Source organism: Mustela nivalis (genome assembly GCF_964662115.1).
Source record: "Mustela nivalis genome assembly, chromosome: 8".
Classification (NCBI taxonomy): Eukaryota; Metazoa; Chordata; class Mammalia; order Carnivora; family Mustelidae; genus Mustela; species Mustela nivalis.
In genome coordinates, this window is record NC_139027.1 from 139,448,097 (window position 1) to 139,459,632 (window position 11,536).

An 11,536-nucleotide genomic window follows, 5' to 3' on the forward strand; every position below is an offset into this window, starting at 1 on the left:
AGAGAGGTTGAGTAACTTGCCCAAGGTCACACAGCATGCAAGCAGCAGGGCCTTTTACATGCTAACAGCATCACCCCCAAATGAGACTTTTCTCGGGGGATCTGCTCTTCTCGATCAGCTTTGTCACTGGCCCTTTGTTGAATTTATAAACCCCTCTGTTCTCAGTTTCCCCACCTGGGTCACCAGGGAGTTAGGCTCTATGATTTGTGTGTGTGTGTGTGTGTGCGTGTGTGTTTTCCAGAAAATGACATTCTCAGTTTTGTATTCTTTGGGCACACAGTGATGTAGTGTGTGGAGGAGAGCATCAGTCTCTCTCTTAATGCTTATTTAATTATATTTAATTAGGAATCTTGTCATATTTTAGCCTGCAATTGGTCTCCCGGGGCCGTCTGCTGCAAAGATTTTTGAAAAATCCAAACTTTATTCCTTGCTGTCGATCCATGTGGTTAATGGGGCTGAGTAGGACTGATTTCATCTGTCCTTCTCACTCAGAATGAGAGGCAGGAGAGACAAAGCAAAGACAGGCTGGGGGCTGGGTGTCTGCAGGCACCCTCCCGGGAGCAAGGATGGCCAGGATCTTGCATGCAGGCGTCTGTCCAGAAGTCTCTACGGAGTGTTCCCTTGCTGTGCCCCTGCCAAGATCCTGGGAAGACCTTGTTTCTGGCATCTTCTGTGCCCTTGCTGACATGGTACCCTAAAACTGATGCCCCCCCGATGGTAGAGAAGAGGTCGGCCAGGGATCAGCGCCGATGCTCGACAGCTAGCGCTTAGACCAGCCACCTGTTCCCTAGGCCGCCTGTGGGAGGGCCTGCATTTTCTTGCCGCCTGGTCTCCTCCTGCTGGCTTGGGCAGGGTTCTTCTGGGGAGCAGTGTGCTGCAGAGAAGGCAGCGCTACCGTCAGGGTCTCTCGTGGAAAATTGAGGGAGGTTTCAAAAGCGAGATAGGTGCCCTCATCCCATTCCTTCCCAGAACTGGGCTGAGAGCTGACCTCCCAGCTGAGGGGCCCAGCCCTCCTCTAGCTCACCTTCTGTGCCCCTCGTTGGGTGTTTAATCAGCGTAGCTGATTAGCTGAAGCACACCGCAGAATGGTCAAGGACCCCGGCTGGCAGCCCGCCGCAGCCGTTTACGGCTGGGCGGTTGGAGGCGGCCTCCCCACCCCGCTGCTAAGCCTCCGATCCCACATTTGCAAAATGAGACTCATCATATCCGCCCTGCCGCCCCTCCCTGAGTCGTTGAGAGGTTCCAACAATGTACAAGAGAGTGATATGAAAATGTGGGTAAACAGGAGAGTGGTATTTAAATGCGTGCTATTACCATAATTGCCTTGTATTGTGTGTGTATATCTCATCTCCCCAATTAGATGCGAGATCCTTGGTGACAGCCACCATGTCTCGCCCCTTTTGATATTCCCCACACAGCCAGGATAAATATTTACCGAATGGAATTGAATTTCAGATCAGTTCCAAATCATCCTAAAAACTTGGTCAGGTACGGCCCAAAGGTTTCCTCAAGGAGAGGGCCGACATGGGACGGCCCCACGGCAGGTGTCAGGGAGTGTCTGTGGAATGGATGAACCCGCGAACGAACGAATGCCTCGTGGCACTCGCTTTACTCTCCCAGCCACGGCTTCTGACAGCAGCCGTGAAATCTGCCGACTCTGCTCAAAGATGACTTCTCTGCTGTCCTTCGGGACGCGCTTTCCGCACGGCGCCTCGCCATAGTTCAGATTTCTATTAAGTAGTCAAACAGAATATAAAATTACCAACAAAAAGATCGTTCCTGGATTAATTAATCTCCCCTTTACATAGGGAAAGACATAAAAAAGAACATAAGATAAGAAAAGAAAATGAAATTAATCTTATACTTTCTATGGCTGCCTGTTAATTTCAAGGTTTCCTGCATCCGGGCGCCCGTGCTCCTGCTCGGTTTCTAGATTGCTTGGTACTTAAATGAAACATCTTATTAATCATTTCCCGGGAATGCTGTGCAGCCAAAAAGAAAAAAAATAAAAAGGCATTCAGGAGCCACAATGAGTTTATTTTTGTAGTAATGCATACCTTATCATCAGTATGGCCGATGCATCAAAATGATATCTCACACTGCTATCGATAAATCACGGTAACACTAAGCTGCCAAATCAGTTCTGCCCTGACACCAGCCTCTCCTCCGAGGAGAGATTGGAGAATAAATGTGGAGGTGACCAGGGAATAAAACTGTCTGAGAAGTTTCACAAAAGAAGCTGAACTCTGCTAATCAGAAAGTAGATGCATTTTTAATTCCGCAACGACCGGCCAGCAAATCAGCAGGTCCTGACAGCAGGCAGAGTGTCTCAGCCCCAGGGTTGAAACGGACGGCTTCTGTATCTTTGCTCTGCCAAGCCCGCATCCTCACAGTTTCCAAAATGTCCATTAACCCCAGAGGACATTGCAGCTGGCCCCTCACCCCACCGAGACGATGTAAATACAATGATGAGCCAGTCCGCACCAGCATCAAGATTTCTTGATGCTCCTCTTCACTGAAAAATGCATTAGCTCCCGGCAGTACTGTCCAGAAATTAATTCACAGACAACCGAGCGTCATTACCCGTGATCTGCCCTGGCTAAGTGCTCTCTGTTAGTGAATTTGGGGATGGAAATAAGCTATTTCCATCCACTTTATCATCCAGAGACCTCTGCACACGGCGTGTCTCTGGTGAGGGCTGTTGTTATAACCTGTTTCTAGAATTGCCGTTACTATTAATTCTGCCCAAACGGGCTCCCACCCGAAGCCCGTCAACCAGGTGCCTTGAAGTCTTAAGATCAGCCTTTACTCTCTCTTTTTAAGTTTTGGCGGAGACGAGAGTTTTATTTCAGTTCGGTGACTGAGTGCTTTAATTTTCTTAAGTAGTGAGCCCTTTCCCTCCGAAGGCTGAAGTCCAGAGGCTGCTCTCCAAGGGAAGCCCAGGGCGGGAGAAAGTCATCCCAGGCAGGCGACGGCGACGAGGGGAGAGAGGAACATAAGGGCTCCCTAAAGGCAACCGAGCTAGCACCAGTCACCTTTCAAAATGCAGAGTGAGTGAGCAATGAATCAGTGAATGGCAGAAAACCTACAGGGAGAATCCCGGAGTCCTCCGGAAAGGAAGCCCCCTTGCTTTCCTACCGCGAAGCCCCCTCCCCTGCACCCTTCCTGGTCCCCTTGACATTCCTGCCGCCTGGTCCTTCCCCCAACCCACCCCCTCCCTCGATTTGCAGACCATGGTGGCCTCCAGATCTCTGGGGCCACAAAGCTCATTTCTCCTCTGAGCTCCAGACCCCCTCCCTGGACTTGCCGCCGGCCGGCCCTCCCTGTCCCTGTGGCATCTCTTCTGTGGATTTTAAAACCTTGTTCCAGGGATTACTTCTGAAGCCCCTTCCCTTCCCCCTTCCCTACCCACCAAGAGCAGAGCCAGCCTCCCCCGCCCCCGCCCCCCCACCCCACTCCTTTCGACCCGGTATATATCGGATCGTGGCACATTTGTTTCTGATTCAAGGAGATACGCATGCCCTGAAGCATAGTCTGCTCCTGCTCATTTCAATTCCCCCCGGAAGGCTGGACACACAGTAGGTCTCTGCAAATATTCATTATGTGACTGCTCATGCATCAAATCCGAGAGATGAGGGAGAAACACCAGAAGGAGGATTTCATCAACAGAAGGCTGAGAAATAGCTTCCGACTCAAACCAGAGCTGATCTTCTTCATTGCAAATGATTAAACCAAATGACAATTTAGGGGGGATAGAAGTTGGAAAGAAGTGTCCATGTTACGTGGGCCATCCTGGGGACATCGCGGTCAGTACTGTCATCATGTCTCGCATGGATTAAGTGTGGCCCCACCGGCTCTGTGTCATGGGCTTCAGCTGGTTTTGATCTCCTCTGATTCCCTGACGCCGGCTCTGTCCTGGTCCTCGGTGGAGCTGAAGCAGCAGACGGCCAGAAAGCCTTAGAAACCCTCCCACAACCCAGGACTGCCTGACCTGGGCCACCGAGTCCATGCGGGTGAACTTGAATCCCTGCCCGCCTCCCACCACCATGCATGTTGTCTCTGGGCTTCTCAAAAGGCTGCACGATGTACAGGTCCCATTGAGGACCCATTATGAAAAGGGCATATTGTTTGTTTTTGCCATAGTGCAGAGAATTTTCCACCCACCTCTGTCTCCCATTCAAACTCCAGCACGGTCAGTAATATGCATTAGTCAGAGAGAGGTTGGCGTGGGGGCTGAAGCAGAAACTTTCCCTCTTAGAGAAGCTAATGGGCCCAGTTTGTTGGGGGGGGCACGAGCCCCCTGACCTTGGTCGGATATAAGCCCCAAGCGCTAATCAACATTGCCGAGAACGTCTGTGCACTAACAAAGCATAAATATTTGTTCTCTATCGAAGGCCTCTATGACTGTGGCAAACAGCGGCCTGAAACACGCCTTAGTCCACCTGCCTGTTAAGAAAGAGAAAACACACAGAAAAACAGCCCTTTGAATCCATTCTTCCCCATAGAAACAGAAACGATGTCCTCATCATTATGTCTAAAAAAGCAGCAGATACGAAAATTGGATTTGGTCAGAGCCGGATTTTAGCTGCAAATCGGTGGTTTTTAATAAAGTGCCTATAGCAACCAGCCTGGGAGGAGCTGTTACTTATAAGCCAGTTCAGATGATCTTGGAGAACGGCTCGACCAGACAGGGTAGTCTGCAACTGTTTATTGAGAGCCGTCTGCACCCGATCAGATAAGCTGGGGCTGGTGGAGGTGGGGGGATTCCAGAAAGTGCCATCCTCAGACTGTTTATGCGACCAGGAAATGGATCGTCAGCATGTACTTTTGCAAACAGGGCTCTGGCGGGTGGGAGACATGGGGTGGGTGGGCTCAGCCCTCAGACAGATGTTCTCCAGGTGCCAGGAACTGAGGGTGGTCTGTGAGGCCATGGGGTAGAAGGGTGAGGGTCTTTAGGTGGTGGACCCGGACTGAGACTTCCTGGCTCTGTGGTCTTGAGCTTATACCTTCCCTTTCCTTGTCTGTCTTTACTTTAAACAGCTGTACCCAGGGGCCCTTGGGTGGCTCTGTTGTTAAGTGTCTGCCTTTAGCTCAGGTCATGATCCTGGCGTCCTGGGATCGAGCCCCGCATTGGGCTCTGTGCTCCACGGGACGGGAAGCCTGCTCCTTCCTCGGCCCCTCCCCCTGCTTGTGCTCTCTCTCTCTCTCTCTCTCTCTTAAATAAATAAAATCTTAAAAAAATAAATAAATAAACAGCTGTATCTAGATATCACTCACATACCAGACAGGTCACCCATTTAAAATGTCAAGTCCCTGGTTTTCAACATATTCATGGATGGGTGCGGCCACCACTGCAGAGTCTGGAACATTCTTACCACCTCAAAAAGAAACCCCGTATGTACCCTTTCGCGACCACCTGCCCCCATCGCCTTCAGCCCTAAGCAACGTGCGATCTGCTTTCTGTCTCTACAGACTTGCCTCGCGCAGCATCTCACATGAATGAGACCCTACAGCCTTGCTCCGTTCGCGTCCGGCGTCTTCCCCTGGGCCCCGGGACCCCGCGGTTCATCTGTGTGTGTCGTGCGCTGGCACTTTGTTCCCTCCCATGGCTGGCCCTTTTGGGTCCTCGGAGTCCTTGTTGATCAGAGGGTCCGGCGCTGCCCCGTAGGACGGGCCCAGCAGCTGCCGCTCCCTCCCTGCTCGGACCGGACGGGAGTGAAGTCCCGCCGCGGTTTCAGCGGGAGGTCAGGCTGGGGAGATTCCCCAAGGGAGCTTCCTCAGGTCTTCTATCCCTATCCCGCCCCCCACTTAAAATCATGGTAATAGTTGAAGCAACTGCATCTCATCCATAAAAATAAAGTGATTCCTTTCTTTCCCCTCCAGGGCTCCTGCTTTCCCATGAGATGTATCAATTTGCATTTGTCTTGATAATAACAGTAGCGGGATTTGCGCATATTTATTGAGCTTTGGAGGGGGTGGTCAGCCCTCGCGCTTGAGTCTTACTTACGATGGCTCTTATTAACCCCAAGAGGCTAGAGGATCGTGACCCCCATTTAGCAGACAAGGATCCTGAGGCTCAGAGAAGGTAAATGAAATGTTCCGGGTATTTTGCCGAAACCTTCATTCTCACAAATGCCACAGGCTTCAAGAAATGGGGTTTGCCTGGACCTGCTTGTCACAACATACCCCTCTTGAATGGGTCTATAGACGCCTGGGGACCCGGGGAGGCTGGTCTTCAAGCCCTACACCTGCTACCCAGGCGCCCAGACCCTCACGGCCACAGAGAAGTCCGTGGAAGGCCCAGTGAGATAGCATGACGATGGGTATGCACGCGAGGGGGGCCTTGGCAGGCGATGGAAGGGGAGGGGGCTCGGGGAAGGTTTCCCCAAGAGGCCGTGTCTGAGTGGCGTCTTGGAGCACGACGTGAAGTCACCGAGGCAGAAGGGGGAGGCCCTCCGCACATTGTCTGATTAACTGCACTTAGAGGGGTGGGTACGGCCTGTCGTGGGAGCGCAGGGGCGGCCGTGATTAATCCTCCCGTCATCTGTTGGCCGCAGTTTTGCTGTTGCAGGAGGTTTTGCTGGAGAGATCGATCGGGTCTTAACAGAGTGGTGAGATGGTGCAGGAGCTGCTCCCAACACCCGCCGAGGTCCACCGGGGGCGAGAGCTCCCCTTGCAGAGCCGTGGGGCCTTGGGGGTTCAGGCTGGGGTTTCTCTTGGTTGCCTGGGGGACATTTCCCCAAGACCCTATTTGTATGATGCGGGAAACGGGAAACAAGCCCCCAGTCTGATCGAGGACTAAACAAGGAAAGCGCCCCCCCCCACCTTCTTTCTTCCACGCTCCTCCTTTCTCCCCACCCTCATCATGGTCCTGTGAGGCAGGCTACGGCCCCTCGTTATACTGGCAAGAAACTGGGGAGCCTAAGAAGTAGAGGAATTGCCTGAAGTCGCATGGGCAATCAGTGCCAGATTCAGGGCTTAAACCTTAGACTTGGAACTCCAACTGCTTCACTCGGCCAGGAGCAAAGTAGGAACTAGCAGTGCCCAAACTGTCCAACGTACCCTTGAAAGCCCTAAGATGTAGGCCAGCGCAGGGACTGGATGAAGACTGTTCTGCCGCACTGCTGGGCAGGAGGGCAATTTGGGCTTCAGAAGCGCAAAGAAAGTCACCCAGATCTGTTGGGGCAAATCGGGGAAGGCTCTCAGAAGGGGGGATATTGATGTTGGGTTTTGATGGATGCCCAGGAGTCCTTGAGTTCAGGAAAGGGGCAGCTCTTTCTGGGAATGGGACCTGTATATGTAAAGGTTCACAGGTGGCTTTGGGGTTCATGTATCCAGAGAACAACAGGACTTGCCAAGCAGCTGATGTTTAGGATGTCGGGCTAGCAGAAGAAGAGAGAGAGAACTGGAAGGAAAATCAGGGTGTCCCGCTCCACGTTCAACCCTGCGTGGTCAGAGTGGGCGCAGGCAGCCTTTTTCCTGGGGTGGGACTTCCTGAGGGCTCAGGGAACTGATAATTGCTTTGAAGATTCTTATGCTTGGTGACCTTATCCTCTTCTGGAGGCTAAAAATGGACTCTCCAAGGAGAGAGAGCAAAGCCACAACCAGAAAAGCCTCCCTCTGTCATTACCTAATTAAGAAAGGGTGGGGGACCCCCAAAGCTTTGAAGTAGCAAGAGAGACTTCTGACGTGGCTCCAGCCCCGTCCTGCGGGAGGGTCTAATTACAGAGCAAGGATGAGGACCTGAGGATGAGGTCACCCACTGGGCAGCGGGCAGGTGGGGGTGGGATGGGGGTGTGGAGTGGCTTCAGCCTCTAAACCACCAGGATCGGGACCCCTCCAACTACAGACCCAGAGCCCAGGGCTTAGCCCACACTTTCTCTCTCCGGAGCAATTGCAGTGGACTCTGGACAGTTTCATGGAAATGTGCACGCACGTGCCAGGGCGTCCGGAAGGAGCCCCATTGCCAAGAATTCTGTTCCCGCCTCTCGTCTTGCGTCTGGACAAGGGGCATTTTCTTTTTCAGGATAAGAGTAAAATTCTTCCAGCAGTGGATGTTTAGACCCGTGGCTAGTGAGAAGGAAGGAGAGAGGAAGGCTAGGTTCTCCATCTAATGACCTCACCCAGCACCGTGAGTGACCTTGATGGGAGTGATGGTATCCCGCACCAGTAGATTTGTGAGAGGCGATGGGCGGCCCCATCCTGAAACTCTCCTCCTCTCGTTATGCCTGGAAATGCCACTTGGAGGTAGTTACCAATTCAGCAAATCTTTATTGAGCACCTACTATACACACAGCGCCGGGCCAGGGACAGGTGACTGGTGATGGGAGGGCCAACAGATGAAGGTCTGGTCATCACGAGAGTGTGGTGTGTGGGGGCAGACCCAGAGGGAAATCAATGTCATACCTCCCAAATGGCTGAAACTCTGAAGGAAGGAAGGGGCAGGCGCGGCGGTCAGGGTAAGCATGGTGTAGAGAGGACAGCTGCGCTGACCGAGCGAGGCTTGGAGGCCACTCTGCTGGTCTAGATGGGAGAGGAATGAGCAGAGGCCGCAGGGGCATCTGAGACATGGGTGCAAGGTCCGGTTAGCCAGATGGGCTGAGGCAGGGAGGGAGTGGGGAGATGCTTGGAAGTCCAGCGGCCCTGTTTCAGGGTGGGCACAGTTAGGACCCTCCCTCACAGTGCCCGCCGGCAGGGGCCACAGACCGCCCTCCCTGCCTTTACTGGGGGGATAGGGAGGTTTCTCCAGTACGCTCTGAGTCTTTGCCTCTTCTGTTTTTGTATGCTGTAGCCACTGGAGAATTTGGAGAGTCTTTAGTTTGAAATGCAAGATGATTTCTTCAGGAAAAATGATCAGATTCCTCACGACCTCTTGTTCCAAGGAGAATAGACGGTATTTTATCATTGCGGCATTGTATCATAGCTACAGCTAAAACCGTCTGAATGCTTGCCAATGTAACAAAGGGAAGATAAAGTGGGATGACTCAGTTTTGGGTCGTGAAAGCTCAGGAAAGTGAGACAACAACCCATCCCCACCCACCCCCGCCCCCAACCACCATCACCACAGCCTCCAGGAGTCAGGAAGACGGGCCGGAGCAGCTTCCTCCCCAGAGTCCCCCACCTGCACGCTGTAGACATTCAGCTAACCGGCCCTGGTCCTCGAGCCCAGGGTCTTCACCATCTCATTCACCTGCTTGGAATGTTAACCAGCTCTAAAGTCCTTGGATGAGGGCTGCTGTGTGAGTGAGTTCATCACAAAGCCTTCAAGCCAATACTTAATGAAGCACGCTGAGCCGAACGTGCTCTCTTCCTGCAGGACTTCTCAGGGCTGTCTCACGTGCCAGTGAATATCATGGCCACACCGTAGGGGGCCTATGATATGTAACGTTTCTCAAACTTAAGTGCGAGTGCTTACTGGAGGTCCATCTTATGGACTAGGCATTTGTTGAAATCACTTTGGGTACACTGCTTTAAATTGGCATCATCGCCCTGTTCCATTGTTTTCCTCAGTAACAACTTTTAAAAAATGGCGGTGAGCAACCATTCCTCGGCTTGACCGCTAGTCAACTAACCATCTATCCATTTATCCAGGCATCCACCTTTCCCCACACCCACCCACCCACCAACTCATCCACTCATCCACTCATCCACACACCTATCTACCCATCCGTGCACCCATCCGTCCATCCTTCCATCCTTCCATCCATTCAACCAACCATCCACTCATAATTTGTATATCCAAGCAAGCAGCGTCGAGCCAACAAACATCTAACAAATGGTCCTCTCCATACTCTGGGGACAACACTCGGGCTTTGGTAGATCTAAGATGTCTTCACAGAGCTTCTAGTTTACTGCAATCTATCACCTACGTACAAGTAACCAGACTTGTGGGTAGAAAATGATTTTTGTCTTTGGGGAAATTAAGTGCTGGTAGCTCAAGAAAGGAGAGAGCTCCTCTCCTCAGGTGAATCCTTGAGGGCTTCGTGGAGGAGGTGGCATTTTTATTTGCAGGAGGGGTTTGGACATGGAGAGATAGAAGCTGAGGGCCAGGGATATCTGCTGGTGGGACCAGGGTGAACAGAGGGCCAGAGCAGTGACAGGGCGAGCTGGGGGAGCCAGCCTGACCACCCCTCCTTCCTTGAGACTCTGCTTGGCTGCGTTGTGACTACAGCGTTGAGAAAAGACTACCGCCCAGAGTCCTCGTTCCCTGCAGGAATGTCCCTAATGAGACCTCATTCTTTAGCTGGCGTGCCTTTCCTTTGGTGCTGGCTTCAGAAATGTGTCGTTCCATTTAGAATCGGAGGCTGAAATGTGTTTGTCATTACGGCATCCATCACGGCAAGCCATGTCATCACAGCAGGCCGCCGGCACCCACCTGCAGCTGCACTGGAATGGGAAGGGGGTGCTGCCCAGCATCACGCACCTTTCACCGGGGTCCCAGATGTGGATTTTCCAGAACATTTTACGAGACAGCCCCAACGTCCCCATGCACATCCAGAAGGAGGCAAGATCCTTGGTGCTCGGCAGGGAAATCCCGCATTTGCCCAATACACCCATTTGCTTGCCATTCCACAGACAATTAAGGAGTGTGGAGCAGGAGCCTGTCCTAAGCCTGGGGTGCAGAGGTTCACCAGACAGCCGGGCACCTGTTCTAACTGGGGGAAGACAACGGGCCACCAAATAACTCAGTAAGATAATTACGTGTGGCAATAAATATTTAAGGGATTGACTGGAGGGTAACTTCAGGGGAGGAAGATTTTAGATGTGGTGCTCAGGGAAGTCTTCCCGGGGAGGTGATGTTGGAGGTGATACTTGAACAACAAGGGGCCCACCAAGGGGCAGGAGCCAGGGCAAAGCCCAAGAGGCAGGTGGGAGCCGAGGTGCTCAGAGAGACAGAAATGTCAGTGTGGCGAGAGGCTCAGCAGCAAGGTGTGGCGGGTCTAGGGAGCCGCTGGTAAGGCAGGCTGGGCTCAAGCAGTGTGGGACCTGCTGACCGCGGGAGGGAGTGTTGAGCTCCTGTGCGGTAAAGGGCTACCCACGGCTCATTTTGAAATCTGGCTCTGGCCGTGGGGTTGAGAGGGTGTCGGGCGTGGGAGTGGAGCTGGGGGCTGGCGGTCAGGAAGGGGCCAGGTGCCATAGACAGCACGGGAGGAGGGCTGTCAGGGGCTAGAGGGTGAGGAAATCTGGGATCTTCTGCAGGGCTGGATACCGGATATTGGATATTGGATACTGGATATTGGCATCTGGCAGCATGAGGGTGAAGGAGCCCTCCCCGAAAGCCTAAGGGTCTGGGTGGATGGGACCCCGTTTCCTGGGCTGGGGAAGCTGGCGATGAACAGATCTGAGGACAGGAGAGTCAGATAGTCCCATGTGGCCATGTTGTTGAAGGAGAAATGCATTTTAAATATCAAGGAGATGGTAGCACATTTAAGTGTGGATTTAGTGGGGACATTTGGGCAGGACGAATGGGAACCAGGGGCAAGGAGAAACAGACCCAATTAGAGTCTGGACATGGTAAGGTGGAAGGGGAGAGTGT